The sequence below is a fragment of the Coenobita brevimanus genome, chromosome 115, assembly GCF_032717465.1.
Source record: "Coenobita brevimanus isolate Jiangsu-jjx chromosome 115, ASM3271746v2, whole genome shotgun sequence".
NCBI lineage: Eukaryota > Metazoa > Arthropoda > Malacostraca > Decapoda > Coenobitidae > Coenobita > Coenobita brevimanus.
This window is the reverse complement of record NC_137068.1, coordinates 5,245,043-5,266,493: the sequence shown is the minus strand read 5'-3', so window position 1 is coordinate 5,266,493 and position 21,451 is coordinate 5,245,043. Positions and strand designations below refer to the sequence as shown.

General features: G+C 60.5%; 1 pseudogene; it reads right to left on the bottom strand.

Moving 5' to 3' along the window:
* Positions 1–21,121, bottom strand: part of LOC145418620 (uncharacterized) — a 31,919-nt pseudogene extending 10,798 nt beyond the window's left edge.
* Positions 21,122–21,451: the final 330 nt, after the last annotated feature.

The window sequence follows — 21,451 nt, the reverse complement described above, 5'->3', positions numbered from 1 at the left end:
GGAGGGAGGGAGGGCGGCACTGGAGGGGGAGGGGAAAGGAAGGCACTGGAAAGGGAGGGTAAGAGGCACTGGAAGGGGAGGGAAAGACGGGGGGAGGCACTGGAGGGATAGGGAGGGCGGGAGGGACGCTCTGTAGGAGAGGTAGACACTGTAAGGGGAGGGGAGGGGAGGGGAGAGAGGGGGGGAGGGGAGGGAGGGGGGGAGGGGAGGAGGGGGAGGGAGGGAGGCACTGGAGGAGGAGAGAGAGAGGGGGGGAGGGAGGGAGGCACTGGAGGAGAGAGGGAGGGAGGGGGGAGGGAGGGAGGCACTGGAGGAGGAGAGAGAGAGAGAGGGAGGGAGGGAGGCGCTGGAGGTGGAGAGGGAGAGACAATGAGGGATGGAGGCACTGCAGGGGGAGAGGGGGAAGGAGGGAGGGGGGAGGGAAGGAGGGAGGGGGGAGGGAAGGAGGGAGGGGGGAGGGAAGGAGGCACTGGAGGAGGAGAGGGAAGGAGGGAGGGGGGAGGGAAGGAGGCACTGGAGGAGGAGAGGGAGGGAGGGAGGCGCTGGAGGTGGAGAGGGGGAGACAGGGAGAGATGGAGGCACTGCAGGGGGAGGAGAGGAGGAAGGAGAGAGGGGAGGCAGTGGAAGGGAAGGGGGGGGAAGAGAGGCAGGGAAGCACTGGAAGGGGAGGGGAGGAGGAAGTGAGGGAGGCACTGGAGGGGAAGGGGATCAGGCTATCCAGCTATCCTGTGCTAGAAGAAACTTCGACAAAATAATTTTGGGGGGTCTATTTTATTATCAATATATTATTTTTATCATTTTCTTTTTTTTGTTCTTGTATTTTTTTTCCCTATCCTGTGCCAGAACAAACTTCGACAAAAAATTTTTTTTTGGGGGGGAGCTATTTTATTTTCAATTTCGTTTTTTTTTTCCCTTGAATTTTTCCTTTTTTATTTTTTTTTTTTTTCCAAAACATTGGCTATCCTGTGCTATAAGACGGGAGGGAGGGAGGCACTGGAGGAGGAGGCGGGGAAGGAGGGAGGGGGGGAAGCGGGGAAGGAGGGAGGGGGGGAAGCGGGGAAGGAGGGAGGGGGGGAAGCGGGGAAGGAGGGAGGGGGGGAAGCGGGGAAGGAGGGAGAGGGGGAAGCGGGGACGGAGGGAGGGGGGGAAGTGGGGAAGGAGGGAGGGTGGGGTGAGGGGGAAGTGGGGAAGGAGGGAGAGGGGGAAGTGGGGAAGGAGGGAGAGGGGGAAGTGGGGAAGGAGGGAGGGGGGAAGTGGGGAAGGAGGGAGGGGGGAAGCGGGGAAGGAGGGAGGGGGGGAAGTGGGGAAGGAGGGAGAGGGGGAAGCGGGGAAGGAGGGAGGGGGGAAGCGGGGAAGGAGGGAGGGGGGAGGCGGGGAAGGAGGGAGAGGGGGAAGCGGGGAAGGAGGGAGGGGGGAAGCGGGGAAGGAGGGAGGGGGGAAGCGGGGAAGGAGGGAGGGGGGAAGTGGGGAAGGAGGGAGGGGGGAAGTGGGGAAGGAGGGAGGGGGGAAGCGGGGAAGGAGGGAGGGGGGGAAGTGGGGAAGGAGGGAGGGGGGAAGCGGGGAGGGAGGGAGGGAGGACGCGGGGAAGGAGGGAGAAGAGGAAGTGGGGGAAGGAGGGAGGGGGGAAGCGGGGAAGGAGGGAGAGGGGGAAGCGGGGAAGGAGGGAGAGGGGGAAGGGGGGAAGGAGAGAGGGGGGAAGTGGGGAAGGAGAGAGGGGGGAAGTGGGGAAGGAGGGAGGGGGGGAAGTGGGGAAGGAGGGAGGGGGGGAAGTGGGGAAGGAGGGAGGGGGGGAAGTGGGGAAGGAGGGAGTGGGGGAAGGGGGGAAGGAGGGAGGGGGGAAGCGGGGAAGGAGGGAGAGGGAGAGGGGGAAGGAGGGAGAGGGGGAAGGAGGGAGGGGGGGAAGCAGGGAGGGGGGCAAGGAGGGAGGGGGGCAAGGAGGGAGGGGGGGAAGGGGGGAGGGGGGGACGGAGGGAGGGGGAAGCGGGGAAGGAGGGAGGGGGGAAGTGGGGAAGGAGGGAGGGGGGGAAGTGGGGAAGGAGGGAGGGGGGGAAGCGGGGAAGGAGGGAGGGGGGGAAGTGGGGAAGGAGGGAGGGGGGAGGGGAAGGAGGGAGGGGGGAAGCGGGGAAGGAGGGGGGGAAGGAGGGAGAGGGGGAAGTGGGGAAGGAGGGAGAGGGGGAAGTGGGGAAGGAGGGAGAGGGGGAAGCGGGGAAGCAGGGAGAGGGGGAAGTGGGGAAGCAGGGAGGGGGGGAAGCGGGGATGGAGGGAGGGGGGGAAGCGGGGATGGAGGGAGGGGGGAAGCGGGGAAGGAGGGAGGGGGGGAAGCGGGGAAGGAGGGAGAGGGGGAAGTGGGGAAGGAGGGAGAGGGGGAAGCGGGGAAGCAGGGAGAGGGGGAAGTGGGGAAGCAGGGAGGGGGGGAAGTGGGGAAGGAGGGAGGGGGGGTTTGGGGGTTGGGGGGGTTTGGGGGGTTAGGGGGGGTAGAGAGGGGGTTAGGGGGTAGAGGAGGGTTGGAGGGTAGAGTAGGGGGGGTTGGGGGTAGGGGGAGGGGATGTAGAGTAGGAGGGAAGGGTGTGGGGGGTAAGGGGGGGATGTAGTGGACTACGGTAGGGGGGTACGGGTTAGGGGATAGGGGGGGTTTGGGGGGAAAAAGGGGAGGGGGGAAAGAGGGGTAGGCGGGAGATGGGGGGGTAGGAGGGGAGGGGAGGTATGGGGTTAGGGGATGTATGGGGTTAGGGGGGGTTGGGGGGTGGTTGGGTTTTTGAGTAGGGGGGGTTTGGGGGTAGGGGGAAAGAAGGGGTTTGGGGGTAGGGGGAAAGAAGGGGTTGGGGGCTGTAGGGGGAGGGTAGCGGGGGTAGGAGGGAAAACGGGTAGGGGGACAGGTTTTAGGGTTATGGGGGTAGGAGGGAAGACGGGTAGGGGGATAAGTTTTAGGGTTATGGGGGAGGGGGGGAGGGGGTAAGGCGGTAGGGGGATAGGTGGATTGTGGGGGTATGGAGGTTGGGGGGCTTGGGGGTAGGGGTGAAGTTGGGGGTATGGAGGTTGGAGGGCTTGGGGGTAGGGGTGAAGTAGGGGGTGAAGGGGTGAAGTAGGGGGTGAAGGGGTGAGGTAGGGGGTGAAGGGGTAGAGGTAGGGGGTGAAGGGGTAGAGGTAGGGGGGATAGGGGAGGTAGGGAAGTAGGGAGGTAGGGAGGTAGGGGGGGAGGGAAGTAGGGGGGGAGGGAAGTAGGGGGGGAGGGAAGTAGGAGGGGTTGGGGAGGGAAGTAGGAGGGGTTGGGGAGGGAAGTAGGAGGGGTTGGGGAGGGAAGTAGGAGGGGTTGGGGAGGGAAGTAGGGGGGAGGGAAGTAGGAGGGGTTGGGGGTGTAAGTTGGGTAGGGGGAAGGACACTCATGGGGAGGGGTGAGGGGAGAAGGACACTCAAGGGGAGGGGTGAGGGGAGAAACACTCAAAGGGAAGGGGGGGAGGGGGGAAACTCAAGAGGGAAGGAAACTCAAGAGAGGGAAAAAGGGAAGGAAACTCTAACGGAGGGGGGGGGAAGGCCGGAAAGGACACTCAATGGGAGGGAGGAAGGACCCTCAAGAGGAGGGGGGAAGGACACTCGAGGGGGAAGGGGGAGTAGACACTCCATGGGGATAGGAGGGGAAGACACTCCATGGGGGTAGGAGGGGAAGACACTCGAGGGGGAGAAGGGAAAAGAATGACGGCGGGAGGGGGTCACGAAAAGGAAGAGAGGGAGGGAAAGAGGCACTGGACGGGGAGGTAGGGAGGGAGGGAAAGAGGCACTGGACGGGGAGGTAGGGAGGGAGGGAAGCACTGGAGGAGGGAGGGAGGGAGGGAGGGAGGGAAGCACTGGAGGAGGGAGGGAGGGAGGAAGGGTAGCACTGGAGGGGGAAGGGGGGGAGGGAGGGAGGCACTGGAGGGGGAGGGAGGGAGGCACTGGAGGGGAAGGGAGGGAGGCACTGGAGGGGAAGGGAGGGAGGCACTGGAGGGGGAGGGAGGCACTGGAGGGGGAAGGGAGGGGAAGGGAGGAGGGAGGGAGGGAGGCACTGGAGGGGAAGGGACGGCAGCACTGGAGGGGGAAGGGAGGAGGGAGGGAGGGCGGCACTGGAGGGGGAGGAGGGAGGGAGGGAGGCACTGGAGGGGGAAGGGAGGAGGGAGGGAGGGAGGCACTGGAGGGGAAGGGACGGCAGCACTGGAGGGGGAAGGGACGGCAGCACTGGAGGGGGAAGGGACGGCAGCACTGGAGGGGGAAGGGACGGCAGCAGGGAGGGAGGGCGGCACTGGAGGGGGAAGGGAGGGAGGGAGGCACTGGAGGGGAAGGGACGGCAGCACTGGAGGGGGAAGGGAGGGAGGCACTGGAGGGGAAGGGACGGCAGCACTGGAGGGGGAAGGGACGGCAGCACTGGAGGGGGAAGGGAGGAGGGAGGGAGGGCGGCACTGGAGGGGGAGGAGGGAGGGAGGGCGGCACTGGAGGGGGAGGAGGGAGGGAGGGAGGGAGGGCGGCACTGGAGGGGGAGGAGGGCGGGAGGGAGGCACTGGAGGGGGAGGAGGGAGGGAGGGAGGCACTGGAGGGGGAATGGAGGAGGGAGGCACTGGAGGGGGAAGGGAGGAGGGAGGGAGGGAGGCACTGGAGGGGAAGGGACGGCAGCACTGGAGGGGGAAGGGACGGCAGCACTGGAGGGGGAAGGGACGGCAGCACTGGAGGGGGAAGGGAGGGAGGCACTGGAGGGGAAGGGACGGCAGCACTGGAGGGGAAGGGAGGAGGGAGGGAGGCACTGGAGGGGAAGGGAGGGAGGCACTGGAGGGGACGGGACGGCAGCACTGGAGTGGGGAAGGGAGGAGGGAGGGAGGGCGGCACTGGAGGGGAGGGGAAAGGAAGGCACTGGAAAGGGAGGGTAAGAGGCACTGGAAGGAGAGGGTAAGAGGCACTGGAAGGGGAGGGAAAGACGGGGGGAGGCACTGGAGGGATAGGGAGGGCGGGAGGGACGCTCTGTAGGAGAGGTAGACACTGTAAGGGGAGGGGAGGGAAGGGGAGGGGAGGGGAGGGAGGGGAGGGGAGGGGAGGGAGGGGGGAGGAGGGAGGGGGGGCGGGGAGGGGAGGGAGGGGGAGGGGGAGGGAGGGAGGCACTGGAGGAGGAGAGAGAGAGGGAGGGAGGGAGGCACTGGAGGAGGAGAGAGGGAGGGAGGCACTGGAGGAGGAGAGAGAGAGGGAGGGAGGGAGGCGCTGGAGGTGGAGAGGGAGAGACAATGAGGGATGGAGGCACTGCAGGGGGAGAGGGGGAAGGAGGGAGGGGGGAGGGAAGGAGGGAGGGGGGAGGGAAGGAGGGAGGGGGGAGGGAAGGAGGCACTGGAGGAGGAGAGGGAGGGAGGGAGGCGCTGGAGGTGGAGAGGGGGAGGGAGGGAGGCGCTGGAGGTGGAGAGGGGGAGACAGGGAGAGATGGAGGCACTGCAGGGGGAGGAGAGGAGGAAGGAGAGAGGGGAGGCAGTGGAAGGGAAGGGGGGGAAGAGAGGCAGGGAAGCACTGGAAGGGGAGGGGAGGAGGAAGTGAGGGAGGCACTGGAGGGGAAGGGGATCAGGCTATCCAGCTATCCTGTGCTAGAAGAAACTTCGACAAAATAATTTTGGGGGGTCTATTTTATTATCAATATATTATTTTTATCATTTTCTTTTTTTTGTTCTTGTATTTTTTTTCCCTATCCTGTGCCAGAACAAACTTCGACAAAAAATTTTTTTTTGGGGGGGAGCTATTTTATTTTCAATTTCGTTTTTTTTTTCCCTTGAATTTTTACTTTTTTTTTTTTTTTTCCAAAAAATTGGCTATCCTGTGCTATAAGACGGGAGGGAGGGAGGCACTGGAGGAGGAGGCGGGGAAGGAGGGAGGGGGGGAAGCGGGGAAGGAGGGAGGGGGGGAAGTGGGGACGGAGGGAGGGGGGAAGTGGGGAAGGAGGGGGGGGGGGAACGGGGGAAGGAGCGAGGGGGGAAGTGGGGAAGGAGGGAGGGGGGAAGCGGGAAGGAGGGAGAGGGGGAAGCGGGGAAGGAGGGAGAGGGGGAAGCGGGGAAGGAGGGAGAGGGGGAAGTGGGGAAGGAGGGAGGGGGGGAAGGAGGGAGGGGGGGAAGGGGGGAAGGAGGGAGGGGGGGAAGAGGGGAAGGAGGGAGAGGGGGAAGCGGGGAAGGAGGGAGAGGGGGAAGGGGGGAAGGAGGGAGAGGGGGAAGTGGGGAAGGAGGGAGAGGGGGAAGGAGGGAGAGGGGGAAGCGGGGAAGGAGAGGGGGAAGCGGGGAAGGAGGGAGGGGGGGAAGTGGGGAAGGAGGGAGAGGGGGAAGTGGGGAAGGAGGGAGGGGGGGAAGGAGGGAGAGGGGGAAGTGGGGAAGGAGGGAGAGGGGGAAGTGGGGAAGGAGGGAGGGGGGAAGCGGGGAAGGAGGGAGGGGGGGAAGCGGGGAAGGAGGGAGGGGGGGAAGCGGGGAAGGAGGGAGAGGGGGAAGCGGGGAAGGAGAGAGGGGGGGAAGCGGGGAAGGAGGGAGGGGGGGAAGCGGGGAAGGAGGGAGGGGGGAAGCGGGGAAGGAGGGAGAGGGGGAAGTGGGGAAGGAGGGAGGGGGGGAAGCGGGGAAGGAGGGAGGGGGGGAAGAGGGGAAGGAGGGAGAGGGGGAAGCGGGGAAGGAGGGAGAGGGGGAAGGGGTGACGGAGGGAGGGGGGGGAGTAGGGAGGGGGGGAAGCTGGGAAGGAGGGAGGGCGGTAAGCGGGGAAGGATGGAGAGGGGGAAGCGGGGAAGGAGGGAGAGGGGGAAGCGGGGAATTAGGGAGAGGGGGAATCGGGGAAGCAGGGAGAGGGGGAAGTGGGGAAGCAGGGAGGGGGGAAGCGGGGATGGAGGGAGGGGGGAAGCGGGGGATGGAGGGAGGGGGAAGCGGGGAAGGAGGGAGGGGGGAAGCGGGGAAGGAGGGAGAGGGGGAAGTGGGGAAGGAGGGAGAGGGGGAAGCGGGGAAGCAGGGAGAGGGGGAAGCGGGGAAGCAGGGAGAGGGGGAAGTGGGGAAGCAGGGAGGGGGGGAAGTGGGGAAGGAGGGAGGGGGGGTTTGGGGGTTGGGGGGTTTGGGGGGTTAGGGGGGGTAGAGAGGGGGTTAGGGGGGTAGAGGAGGGTTGGAGGATAGAGTAGGGGGGTTGGGGGTAGGGGAGGGGATGTAGAGTAGGAGGGAAGGGTGTGGGGGTAAGGGGGATGTAGTGCACTACGGTTGGGGGGTACGGGTTAGGGGATAGGGGGGTTTGGGGGGAAAAAGGGGAGGGGGGAAAGAGGGGTAGGCGGGAGATGGGGGGGTTGGGGGGGTAGGAGGGGAGGGGAGGTATGGGGTTAGGGGATGTATGGGGTTTGGGGGGTTGGGGGGTGGTTGGGTTTTTGAGTAGGGGGGGTTTGGGGGTAGGGGGAAAGAAGGGGTTTGGGGGTAGGGGGAAAGAAGGGGTTGGGGGCTGTAGGGGGAGGGTAGCGGGGGTAGGAGGGAAGACGGGTAGGGGGACAGGTTTTAGGGTTATGGGGGTAGGAGGGAAGACGGGTAGGGGGATAAGTTTTAGGGTTATGGGGGAGGGGGGGAGGGGGTAAGGCGGTAGGGGGATAGGTGGATTGTGGGGGTATGGAGGTTGGGGGGCTTGGGGGTAGGGGTGAAGTTGGGGGTATGGAGGTTGGAGGGCTTGGGGGTAGGGGTGAAGTAGGGGGTGAAGGGGTGAAGTAGGGGGTGAAGGGGTGAAGTAGGGGGTGAAGGGGTGAAGTAGGGGGTGAAGGGGTGAAGTAGGGGGTGAAGGGGTGAGGTAGGGGGTGAAGGGGTAGAGGTAGGGGGTGAAGGGGTAGAGGTAGGGGGGATAGGGGAGGTAGGGAAGTAGGGAGGTAGGGAGGTAGGGAAGTAGGGGGGGAGGGAAGTAGGGGGGGAGGGAAGTAGGGGGGGAGGGAAGTAGGAGGGGTTGGGGAGGGAAGTAGGAGGGGTTGGGGAGGGAAGTAGGAGGGGTTGGGGAGGGAAGTAGGGGGGGAGGGAAGTAGGAGGGGTTGGGGAGTAAGTAGGGTAGGGGGAAGGACACTCAAGGGGAGGGGTGAGGGGAGAAGGACACTCAAGGGGAGGGGTGAGGGGAGAAACACTCAAAGGGAAGGGGGGGAGGGGGGAAACTCAAGAGGGAAGGAAACTCAAGAGAGGGAAAAAGGGAAGGAAACTCTAACGGAGGGGGGGGGAAGGCCGGAAAGGACACTCAATGGGAGGGAGGAAGGACCCTCAAGAGGAGGGGGGAAGGACACTCGAGGGGGAAGGGGGAGTAGACACTCCATGGGGATAGGAGGGGAAGACACTCCATGGGGGTAGGAGGGGAAGACACTCGAGGGGGAGAAGGGAAAAGAATGACGGCGGGAGGGGGTCACGAAAAGGAAGAGAGGGAGGGAAAGAGGCACTGGACGGGGAGGTAGGGAGGGAGGGAAAGAGGCACTGGACGGGGAGGTAGGGAGGGAGGGAAGCACTGGAGGAGGGAGGGAGGGAGGGAGGGAGGGAAGCAGTGGAGGAGGGCGGGAGGGAGGAAGGGTAGCACTGGAGGGGGAGGAGGGAGGGAGGCACTGGAGGGGGAGGGAGGGAGGCACTGGAGGGAGGGAGGGAGGCACTGGAGGGGAAGGGAGGGAGGCACTGGAGGGAAGGGAGGGAGGCACTGGAGGGGAAGGGAGGGAGGCACTGGAGGGGGGGGAGGGAGGGAGGCACTGGAGGGGGGGGGGAGGGAGGGAGGCACTGGAGGGGGGGGGAGGGAGGGAGGCACTGGAGGGGAAGGGACGGCAGCACTGGAGGGGGAAGGGAGGAGGGAGGGAGGGCGGCACTGGAGGGGGAGGAGGGAGGGAGGGCGGCACTGGAGAGGGAGGAGGGAGGGAGGGAGGAGGGAGGGAGGGAGGCACTGGAGGGGAAGGGACGGCAGCACTGGAGGGGGAAGGGACGGCAGCACTGGAGGGGGAAGGGACGGCAGCACTGGAGGGGGAAGGGACGGCAGCAGGGAGGGAGGGCGGCACTGGAGGGGGAAGGGAGGGAGGGAGGCACTGGAGGGGAAGGGACGGCAGCACTGGAGGGGGAAGGGAGGGAGGCACTGGAGGGGAAGGGACGGCAGCACTGGAGGGGGAAGGGACGGCAGCACTGGAGGGGGAAGGGAGGAGGGAGGGAGGGCGGCACTGGAGGGGGAGGAGGGAGGGAGGGAGGGAGGGCGGCACTGGAGGGGGAGGAGGGAGGGAGGGAGGCACTGGAGGGGGAGGAGGGAGGGAGGGAGGCACTGGAGGGGGAAGGGAGGAGGGAGGCACTGGAGGGGGAAGGGAGGAGGGAGGGAGGGAGGCACTGGAGGGGGAAGGGACGGCAGCACTGGAGGGGGAAGGGACGGCAGCACTGGAGGGGGAAGGGACGGCAGCACTGGAGGGGGAAGGGACGGCAGCACTGGAGGGGGAAGGGAGGGAGGCACTGGAGGGGAAGGGACGGCAGCACTGGAGGGGAAGGGAGGAGGGAGGGAGGCACTGGAGGGGAAGGGAGGGAGGCACTGGAGGGGAAGGGACGGCAGCACTGGAGGGGGAAGGGAGGAGGGAGGGAGGGCGGCACTGGAGGGGGAGGGGAAAGGAAGGCACTGGAAAGGGAGGGTAAGAGGCACTGGAAGGAGAGGGTAAGAGGCACTGGAAGGGGAGGGAAAGACGGGGGGAGGCACTGGAGGGATAGGGAGGGCGGGAGGGACGCTCTGTAGGAGAGGTAGACACTGTAAGGGGAGGGGAGGGAAGGGGAGGGGAGGGGAGGGGAGGGATGGGAGGGGAGGGGGTGGACGGGAGGGGACGGAGGTGGGGAGGGGAGGGAGGGGGGGAGGGGAGGGAGGGGGAGGGGGAGGGAGGGAGGCACTGGAGGAGGAGAGAGAGAGGGAGGGAGGGGGGAGGGAGGGAGGCACTGGAGGAGGAGAGAGGGAGGGAGGCACTGGAGGAGGAGAGAGAGAGAGAGGGAGGGAGGGAGGCGCTGGAGGTGGAGAGGGAGAGACAATGAGGGATGGAGGCACTGCAGGGGGAGAGGGGGAAGGAGGGAGGGGGGAGGGAAGGAGGGAGGGGGGAGGGAAGGAGGGAGGGGGGAGGGAAGGAGGGAGGGGGGAGGGAAGGAGGGAGGGGGGAGGGAAGGAGGGAGGGGGGAGGGAAGGAGGGAGGAGGGAGGGGGGAGGGAAGGAGGCACTGGAGGAGGAGAGGGAGGGAGGGAGGCGCTGGAGGTGGAGAGGGGGAGGGAGGGAGGCGCTGGAGGTGGAGAGGGGGAGACAGGGAGAGATGGAGGCACTGCAGGGGGAGGAGAGGAGGAAGGAGAGAGGGGAGGCAGTGGAAGGGAAGGGGGGGGAAGAGAGGCAGGGAAGCACTGGAAGGGGAGGGGAGGAGGAAGTGAGGGAGGCACTGGAGGGGAAGGGGATCAGGCTATCCAGCTATCCTGTGCTAGAAGAAACTTCGACAAAATAATTTTGGGGGTCTATTTTATTATCAATATATTATTTTTATTTTCTTTTTTTAGTTCTTGTATTTTTTTCCCTATCCTGTGCCAGAACAAACTTCGACAAAAAATTTTTTTTGGGGGAGCTATTTTATTTTACAATTTCGTTTTTTTTTCCCTTGAATTTTTCCTTTTTTATTTATTTATTTTTTCCAAAACATTGGCTATCCTGTGCTATAAGACGGGAGGGAGGGAGGCACTGGAGGAGGAGGCGGGGAAGGAGGGAGGGGGGGAAGCGGGGAAGGAGGGAGGGGGGGAAGCGGGGAAGGAGGGAGGGGGGGAAGCGGGGAAGGAGGGAGGGGGGAAGCGGGGAAGGAGGGAGGGGGGGAAGCGGGGAAGGAGGGAGGGGGGAAGGGGGGAAGGAGGGAGGGGGGGAAGCGGGGAAGGAGGGAGAGGGGGAAGCGGGGAAGGAGGGAGAGGGGGAAGCGGGGAAGGAGGGAGAGGGGGAAGAGGGGAAGGAGGGAGGGGGTGAAGGAGGGAGGGGGAAGCGGGGAAGGAGGGAGGGGGGGAAGCGGGGAAGGAGGGAGAGGGGGAAGCGGGGAAGGAGGGAGAGGGGGAAGCGGGGAAGGAGGGAGAGGGGGAAGTGGGGAAGGAGGGAGAGGGGGAAGGAGGGAGAGGGGGAAGCGGGGAAGGAGGGAGAGGGGGAAGCGGGGAACGAGGGACGGGGGGAAGGGGGGAACGAGGGAGAGGGGGAAGTGGGGAAGGAGGGAGGGGGGGAAGGTGGGAGAGGGGGAAGTGGGGAAGGAGGGAGAGGGGTACGGGGGGATGGAGGGAGTGGGGGAAGCGGGGGAAGGAGGGAGGGGGGGAAGTGGGGAAGGAGGGAGTGGGGGAAGCGGGGAAGGAGGGAGAGGGGGAAGTGGGGAAGGAGAGAGGGGGGAACTCGGGAAGGAGGGAGGTGGGAAGTGGGCACGTAGGGAGTCGGGGAACTGGGTACGGAGGGAGGGGGGGACGTGGGGAAGGAGGGAGGGAAGCGGGGAAGGAGGGAGGGGGAAGCGGGGAAGGAGGGAGAGGGGGAAGCGGGAAGGAGGGAGAGGGGGAAGCGGGGAAGGAGGGAGGGGGAAGGAGGGAGGGGGGGAAGCGGGGAAGGAGGGAGGGGGGGAAGGAGGGAGAGGGGGAAGCGGGGAAGGAGGGAGAGGGGGAAGCGGGGAAGGAGGGAGAGGGGGAAGCGGGGAAGGAGGGAGAGGGGGAAGTGGGGAAGGAGGGAGAGGGGGAAGGGGGGAAGGAGGGAGAGGGGGAAGTGGGGAAGGAGGGGGGGGAAGTGGGGAAGGAGGGAGAGGGGGAAGTGGGGAAGGAGGGAGAGGGGTAAGTGGGGAAGGAGGGAGAGGGGGAAGTGGGGAAGGAGGGAGGGGGGAAGTGGGGAAGGAGGGAGGGGGGGAAGGAGGGAGAGGGGGAAGCGGGGAAGGAGGGAGAGGGGGAAGCGGGGAAGGAGGGAGAGGGGGAAGCGGGGAAGGAGGGAGAGGGGGAAGTGGGGAAGGAGGGAGAGGGGGAAGTGGGGAAGGAGGGAGGGGGGTAAGTGGGGAAGGAGGGAGAGGGGGAAGAGGGGAAGGAGGGAGGGGGGTACGAGGGGAAGTAGGGAGAGGGGGAAGTGGGGAAGGAGGGAGGGGGGGAAGTGGGGAAGGAGGGAGGGGGGAAGCGGGGAAGGAGGGAGGGGGGAGGCGGGGAAGGAGGGAGGGAGGGAGGGAGGGAGGGAGGGAGGCACGAGTGGGAGGGGTGGAGGGAGGGAGGGAGGCACTTGAGTGGGAGGGGTGGAGGGAGAGAGGGAGGCACTTGAGTGGGAGGGGTGGAGGGAGAGAGGGAGGCACTTGAGTGGGAGGGGTGGAGGGAGAGAGGGAGGCACTTGAGTGGGAGGGGTGGAGGGAGGCACTTGAGTGGGAGGGGTGGAGGGAGGCACTTGAGTGGGAGGGGTGGAGGGAGGCACTTGAGTGGGAGGGGTGGAGGGAGCCACTGCAGGGGGAGTACAAAGGAATACAAAGGAAGGCAAACAGCAACACACCTTATGGTCCTTTCGTGGCCATTTGTTACAGAGTAGACTATGACTACAGTGTCTAATTTTACATGACGAAGGATAACGAGAGGAAAGAAGGCGGCGAGCGGGGGAGGGAGGGAGAAACTGGAGGGGGAGGGAGGAAGGCACTGGAGAAGGGAGGAAGGCACTGGAGGAGAAGGGAGGAAGGCACTGGAGGAGGAGGGAGGAAGGCACTGGAGGAGGAGGGAGGAAGGCACTGGAGGAGGAGGGAGGAAGACACTGGAGGAGGGAGGGAGGGAGGCACTGGAGGGGGAGGGAGGGAGAGAGGCACTGCAGGGGGAGATTGAGAGAAAGGAAGGCACTGGAGGAGGAGGGCGGGAGGGTGGCAGACACTAGAGGGGGAGGGGGAGAGGGAAGGAGGCACTAGACGGGGAGGGGGGGAGGGAGGCACTGGAGGGGGAGACGGGGAAGGGGAGGGGAGGGGGAGGCACTGGAGGAGCAGAGAGGGAGGGAGGCACTGCAGGGGGAGAGGGGGAGGGAGAGATGGAGGCACTCGAGGAAGAGAGAGGGAGAGAAAGACGGGGAGGAACGGAGGGAGAGGGGGAGGGACGGAGGGAGAAAGCGAGGCACTGGAGGGGGAGGGAGGGAAGGAGGCACTACAGGGGGAGGGAGGGAGGGAGGCACTGGAGGGGGAGGAAGAGGGAGGGAGGCACTGGAGGGGGAGGAAGAGGGAGGGAGGCACTGGAGGGGGAGGGAGGGAGGCACTAGAGGGGGGGGAGGGAGGGAGGGAGGCACTGGAGGGGGAGGAAGAGGGAGGGAGGCACTGGAGGGGGAGGGAGGGAGGCACTACAGGGGGGGGAGGGAGGGAGGGAGGCACTGGAGGGGGAGGAAGAGGGAGGGAGGCACTGGAGGGGGAGGAAGAGGGAGGGAGGCACTGGAGGGGGAGGGAGAGGGAGAGAGGGAGGGAGGCACTGGAGGGGGAGGGAGAGGGAGAGAGGGAGGAGGCACTGGAGGCAGAGGGGGGGAGGGAGGCACAGGAGGGGGAGGGAGGGAGGCACAGGAGGGGGAGGGAGGCAAGCACAGGAAGGGGAGGGGGGAGGGAGGCACTGGAGGGAAAGGGAGGGAGGGAAGTAGCCACTGCAGGATGGAGGGAGGGAGGCACTAGAGGGGCAAGGAGGGAAGGAGGCACTGGAGAGGGAAGAGGGGAAGCAACGAGCCACTGGAGGGGTAGAAGGGGAGGGAGGCACTGGAGGGAAAGGGAGGGAGGGACGTAGTCACTGCAGGATGGAGGAAGGGAGGCACTGGAGGGGGGGAGAGGGGGAGGGAGGAAGCCACTGGAGGGGGAGAGGGGGAGGGAGGAAGCCACTGGAGGGGGAGATGGGGAGGGAGGCACTGGAGGGGGAGAGAGGAAGGTAAAGACGGGAAGGAACGGAAGGAGACGGGGAGGCACTGGAGGGGGAGGGAGAGGGAGGGAGGCACTGGAGGGGGAGGGAGAGGGAGGGAGGCACTGCAGGGGGAGGGGCAGGGAAAGAGGGAGGGAGGCACTGCAGGGGGAGGGGCAGGGAAAGAGGGAGGGAGGAACTGGAGGGGGAGCAGGGAGGGGGAGGGGGGAGAGAGGCAGACACTGGAAGGGGAGGGGGGACGGAGGAAGGCTCTGGCGGGGGAGGAAGGAGGGGGAGTGGGGAGAGAGGGAAAGGAGGGGGAGTGGGGAGGGACTGAAGGGGGAGGGACGGAGGGACTGAAGGGGGAGGGAGGGAGGGACTGGAGGGGAAGAGAGGGAGGGAGGCACTGATGGAAAAGAGAGGGAGGGAGGGAAGCACTGGAGGGGGAATGAGGGAGGAAAGCACTGGATGGGGAGGGAGGGAGGGAGGCACTGGAGGGGGAGGCCGGGAAGGAGGGAGGGAGGGGAGGAGGCGGGCAAGGAGGGAGGGGAGGAGGCGGGCAAGGAGGGAGGGGAGGAGGCGGGCAAGGAGGGAGGGGAGGAGGGAGGGGAGGAGGGAGGGGAGGAGGGAGGGGAGGAGGGAGAGGGGGAGGGGAGGAGGGGGGAAAGTCAGGGACGGAGGGAGAGGGAGGGAGGGAGGCACTGGAGGGAGGGAGGGAGGCACTCGAGGGAGAGGGAGTGAGGTACGTACTGGATGAGGAGGGAGGTAGGGAGGCACTGGAGGAGGGAGGGAAGGAAGCACTGGACGGGCAAAGAGAGAGGGAGGCACTGGAGGAAGGAGTGACGGACCCACTCGAGAGGGAGGGGGGGAGTGAGGCACTGGAGGGAGAGGGAGCCACTAGAGGGGGAGGGAGGCACTGGAGGGAAACGGAGGAAGGGAGGTAGCCACTGGAGGAGGGAGGGAGGTAGCCACTGGAGGATGGAGGGAGGGAGGGAGGAACTGGAGGGGGAAGGACAGGGAGGGAGGCACTGGAGAGGCAGGGGGAGAGGGGGAGAGGGAGGGAGGCACTGGAGTGGCAGGGGGAGAGGGGGCGAGGGAGGGAGGCACTGGAGAGGCAGGGGGAGAGGGGGAGAGGGAGGGAGGCACTGGGGGGGAGGGGGAGGGAGGCACTGGGGGGGAGAGGGAGGGAGGCACTGGGGGGGAGAGGGAGGGAGGCACTGGGGGGGAGAGGGAGGGAGGCACTGGGGGGGAAAGGGAGGCATTGGAGGGGGAGAGGGAGAGAGAGGGAGGCACTGGAGGGGGAGGGGGAGGGAGGCAGGCACTGGAGGGGGAGGGAGCAGGCACTGGAGGGGGAGGGGGGGAGGAGGGAGGGGGAGGGGAGGAGGGAGGGGAGGGGGAGGGGAGAAAGGAGGGGAGAAAGGAGGGAAGGGGGATGGAGGAAGGCACTAGAGCGGAAGAGAGAGAGGGAGGGAGGGAGGGAGGCACTAGAGCGGAAGAGATGGAGGGAGGGAAGCACTGGAGGGGGAGGGAGGGAGGGAAGCACTGGAGGGGGAGGGAGGGAGGGAAGCACTGGAGGGGGAGGGAGGGAGGGAAGCACTGGAGGGGGAGGGAGGGAGGGAAGCACTGGAGGGGGGGGAGGGAGGGAAGCACTGGAGGGGGGGGAGGGAGGGAAGCACTGGAGGGGGGGAGGGAGGGAAGCACTGGAGGGGGGGAGGGAGGGAAGCACTGGAGGGGGTGGAAGAGAGGGAGAGGGGCACTGGAGGGGGAGGCAGGGAAGGAGGGAGGAAGGGAAGCACTGGAGTGGGAGGGGGGGGAGGGAGAGAGGAAGGCACTGGAGGAGGGACAGCGAGAGACGGAGGGGGGAGAGGGAGGGAGGGAGGCACTGGAGGGAGGGAGGGAGGCACTGGAGGGAGGGAGGGAGGCACTGGAGGGAGAGAGGGAGGCACTCGCGAGGGAGGGAGGAAGGTACGCACTGGATGGTGGCACTGGAGGAGGAGAGGAGGAGGGAGATACTGGAGGGGGAAGGTGGGAGGGAGGCACTGGAGGAGGGGGGGAGGGAGGCACTGGAGGAGGGGGGGAGGGAGGCACTGGAGGAGGGGGGGAGGGAGGCACTGGAGGGGGAGGGGGGGATGAGGCACTGGAGGAAAAGGGAGGGAGCAAGGCACTCGAGGGGGAGGGAAGATAGCCACTGGAGGATGGAGGGAGGGAGGCGCTGGAGGGGGAGAGGGGGCGGGAGGGAGGCACTGGAGGGGGAGAGGGGGCGGGAGGGAGGCACTAGAGGGGGAGAGGGGGCGGGAGGGAGGCACTGGAGGGGGAGAGGAGGAGGGAAAAGGGGGAGGGACGGAGGGAGAGGGAGAGGGGGGGAGGGAGGGAGGGAGAGGGGGAGGGAGGGAGAGGGAGAGGGAGAGGGGGGAGGGAGGGAGGGGGAGGGAGAGGGGGGGAGGGGGAGGGAGGGAGGGAGAGGGAGAGGGGGGGAGAGAGGGAGGGAGAGGGAGAGGGTGGGAGGGAGGCACTGGAGGGAGAGGGAGAGGGGGGGAGGGAGGGAGGGAGAGGGAGAGGGGGGAGGGAGGGAGAGGGAGAGGGGGGGAGGGAGGGAGGGAGGGAGAGGGAGAGGGGGGGAGGGAGGGAGGGAGAGGGAGAGGGAGAGGGGGGGAGGGAGGGAGGGAGGCAGTAGACGGGGAGAGGGAGTTCAAAGTTCAAATAATTTATTTCCATAAAATATGGTTATTCTTACAAATCGGTATACAAAGTCACAGACAAAAATAGTCATGTCATATTCGATACATGATAATATCAACTACAAATCACTTAAAATTAACTCCCTAAGTTTAGATTTGAAAACATGTAGGTAAATTATTCCACACTTTGGGTCCTAGTATGGTGATGACTCTGGCACCACAGTTTGTTCTGGCTCTAGGCACAAAAAGGTTATTTCGCTGTCTTGTTGTACTGGCTGTGTTTTCAGTGACAGTGGACAACTTTAGATACCACTCCGGATAAAAACCATTGACAGCCATATAAACAGTGGTACATCTGTCAAAAATATGTTTATCTTTAATCTTTAACCACTTTAATTCCTTTATGATGGGGGTTACATGATCATACTTTCTTGCTCCCCCAGTAGCTACTTTAGCTGCAAAATTTTGTAATTTCTGAACTTGGTGAAGTAAGGTATCATTTGTCGTACCCATATACCTATACAGTAATTTATTATGCTAAGAGCTAGAGACTGTACAACAATTTTTCGAGTTGACTTATCAAAGTTTTCACATATTTGATTTATGAACATAAGTGTTCCCATGACTTTCTTATTTAATTCAGTAGTATGCACATCAAAAAACATATATCTGTCGGTGTAGACACCTAGATTTTTTACACTAGTGCTCGGGTAAATGTGCTCGCCAGAACAATTTATGACAGTGTTAGGAGGAATATGTGATAGAAGTTGTCTATTACCTATGAAGATACATTGTGTTTTTCTTGGTTTTAGCATAAGTCCATTTCTAAGAAAATAATGTTTTGCAATCCGTAAGGTTCCTTCTGTTTTGGAGATAAGAGCCTCGAGATTATTTATAGTGTCAGCATGGAGAAATTAGGTATCATCAGCATATTGTACCAAAGAACATCCATTTATACTCTCAGCAAGGTCATTAACATAGATGGTAAACAAGACAGGACCAAGGATTGAGCCTTGAGCGACCCCGTAAGCTACATTCAGTTTATCAGATATAGCGTTGCTCAGGCGGACAGATTGAGTCCTATTTTCTAGGTAACTTTTGAACCAGAAGCAGTCAATATTAAGCTTAGCACATTTACTTAAAAGAATGTCGTGACTAATACTATCGAAAGCTTTGGAGAGGTCACACAAGGTTGACAGTGTAACTTGCTTAGAGTCCATGTTATATATTTTCTGTTATGACAGTAAGAGCGGTCTCGGTGGATAATCTAGGATGAGATCCATGTTGCGTATTAGACAGTGATTTGTTAGATTCCAAGAAGTGTATGAGCTGACTGGCAACAACCTTTTCGAGTATTTTAGAGACAATGGGCAATAGTGAGATTGGTCTGTAATTGCTTACATCATTTACATCACCACTTTTATAGAAAGGAAGTACCAATGCATGTTTCCAGGCTGTAGGAAAAATGCCTGTTGCGACAGAAGTATTGATAATACAGGTTAAGTAAAAAGCTATAACACAGTGCGTCCTTAACAAATCTCAGTGAAATGCCATCCGAGCCCACAGAACGAGTCTCATTTAAGCCTTTTATCGTAAGAATGATAGTGTCGGTATCTACAGGATAAGGTCTAAAAAGATTACATTCACTTGAGATTATATTTGGAAATTGATAGAACCTGACACGTTTTCACCGTGGAGGACTTCTTGTGTTCGTTCATACGTCTTCTTACCGACATTTGCAAAATGAAAATTGAATTCGTCAGCTTTATTTTTATCACAGTTGTAACCGTCCGAGTTAATTTTACAGTTTGGGATAATTTCTCTTATTATTTTCCACGTTGCTGAAGTGCTTCCTCTGCTATTACATAACCGACTGCGATAGTAGTCTGCTTTCCCCTCTGTAATGAGAGCTTTAACAAGCTTCTTTTCTTGTTTATATTGTTCATAGAGAGCTATATTATGTCGATCAGATTTAAGTTTTTTATGAGTATCATTTCTAACGCTCATAGCTTGCCGTATACAATCGTTCATCCATGGTGTAAACGGTCTTTTAATCTCCTTAGTTACAAAAGGAGCACAGGCATTTAAACAATTAACAAAAGTATCAGCAAAAATATTCACTTGTGTGTTTACATCATCAGTTTTCAAAATCTTATCAAAATCGTCTGTGCTCTGTAGAAGTCTAAGACAAAAGTCGTCTTTGTGGTAGTTCCCAAGGTGACGAAAAGTTCGAACAACGGGCGGTCTCTTAGGTTTACTAAAATCTACTGAGATGCTAATAAGATCATGATCTGCAATTACTTGGGGAATAACATCATAACTGTTTATGACACCAGGTTTGTTAGTGATTACAAGATCCAGCAATGTTGCAGACGTAGGTGTGACTCTAGTAGGTTTATCTATTATCTGAGTTAATTTATTATTCTTTAAGATCTTTTTAATCTTGTTATCATTAGCAAATTGATTATCATTGAAGTCACCAAGAACAAAAAATGTTTTATTTCGCATACAAATTGATCTAAATGTATCCTGTATATAATCAAAAGTGGCAACTGGAGCTTTAGGGTGTCGGTACATGCATCCGACAATAACGGCTGGCAATTTGCGACACTGTACCGTTACCCAGACATCTTCAATGCCTGGTTGCTTAGGGACATTTAATTCTATGACACTGGCTGATAAGACATCCTTGATATAAATGCATACGCCACGTCCACGGCCACTGTCACATCGTAATATCTTATACTCTGGTATATTAACAAAATCGTTCGGGGTAATGAGAACAAGCCATGATTCACTAACACATAGGATGTCAATAATTCTGTCTTTCAATAACAATATTATTTCATCCAAATTACACTGTAATGATCGAGCATTAATATGTTCAATAGTTAAAAAATATCCTTTAGTGTTTACATCGGCAAGGCACGGGAGAGGGGAGGGGGGGGGAGAGGGGAGAGAAGAGAGGGAGAGGGGCACTGGAGGGAGGGAAGGAGGAACTGGAGAGAGCAAGGGAGGGAGGGAGGCAATGAAGAAAGCAAGGGAGGGAGGGAGGCAATGGAGAGAGCAAGGGAGGGAGGAAGGCAATGGAGAGAAGGGAGGGAGGGAGGCAATGAAGAGAGCAAGGGAGAGAGGGAGGCAATGAAGAGAGCAAGGGAGAGAGGGAGGCAATGAAGAGAGCAAGGGAGAGAGGGAGGCAATGAAGAGAGCAAGGGAGAGAGGGAGGCAATGAAGAGAACAAGGGAGAGAGGGAGGCAATGGAGAGAAGGGAGGAAGGGAGGCAATGGAGAGGTGAAATGAGATACAAGCAGTGTGAAAGGGAAAGAGAAAAGGGAGATATGAATAGAAATACCAAGAGTCAAGGAAGCAGAGACAAAAGGGGAGACAGCTGAGAGAAAAGGGGAATGGAAAAAACACAGAAATAGGGATAACAAAAGGAGAAAGTGGGAACGAGAGCTACGGAACTGAATACTGAGAACGATAATGAGAAAAATTGGAAAAGGGGGCAAGGTAACAGGAAGCAGAAAGAAAGTGTGTTACTCTGGCAAGGACGCAGGGAAAGAACTAAGCCGGAAAAGACGAAAGTACTGAGGGTGAGTAGAACGAATGTAACATTCAAATAAACAGGGAGGGACAGGAACAGAGATTTTTGCGGAGAGAAAGTAGAGATTATGGGTGGGAAGAAAATAGTTAATTTAGGGGGTCAGAAAGAGAAGGGGGATGTTAAGAACGGAACACAAGGGGAGGGAGGGAACGACAGTGGCAAGAGCGGAATGAAAAAAGATTTCGGGGGACAGGGACAGACGGAGAAAGGAGAGAGAAAAAGAGCATACAGTTATTACTGGGGGAAGAAAGCAGTGAAGGGAAGGGATTTAATACAAGTAAAGAACTAGGGAAAGAGTAATGGAGAAAAAAAGGTAAGATATGTGACAGATGAAAAAAGTATGACCAAGTTGTGACACAGGGAGGGAGAAAAGATGCGTGAGGTAAGGAGGGAGTGACAGAGGGGGGAGAGAGACGAAGGAAAGAGGAAGGAAGGTAGGAACTGAGCAGATAGCTTTAAAGAAAGGGGAAGGAGGGCAAAGGAAACTGGGGATGAGACAAAGGATCCAGAGAGAGAGAGAGAGAGAGAGATGGGGGGGGGAGGGGCAGTACACAGACAGGCACAGACAGATAGGTCGACAATTATTGTGTGTGTGTGTGTGTGTGTGTGTGTGTGTGTGTGTGTGTGTGTGTGTGTGTGTGTGCGCGCGCGCGCGCTTCCGTTCGTGTCACTCCCCTGTTCCATTATTTCACTTGCGTGTTTTCTTCCTCTCAATCCTTTTTTTTTTTAAATCATTATTTCTCCTGATTGTTCTTACCACTCCAAGTCTCTCTCTCTCTCTCTCTCTCTCTCTCTCTCTCTCTCTCTCGGAAAAAAGAGATTGTTCTCATAGTCTGTATCTCTTTAATACGGCCACTTTCTGAGTTGGTGTGGAATTTTGGTCGCTTGAAAAAGACATACATCAACTCAGGAGACAAAGATATCAGGTTCGCCTGAGGGCTGTGGGACCTTTTTAGTAGGAACTCGTAGACCACGAGGTTATCCCGGCGCACGACTAAGGTTGTCATTATCGTACCATGGCAACCTACCATTCAAAAGTGCGTCCGATTTCGTATCATCTTATACACGAATAATAACATTATACAAGAATATATTATACACGATTATTATTATATACGAACATATTGTACACGAATCACATGCATCGCATGTTATACACGAAATCAGACGCACTTTTGAATGGTAGGTTGCCAGGGCACGATAATAACAACCTCAAGAGTCGTGTGCCGCGACTATAGTTAAAGTATTTAAAATCAGAATGGGTTTCACAATCATTACATAGAAAGTTGCTTACTCTTAACACGGACTCGGCACACAACCATGACTGGAAGCTGTAA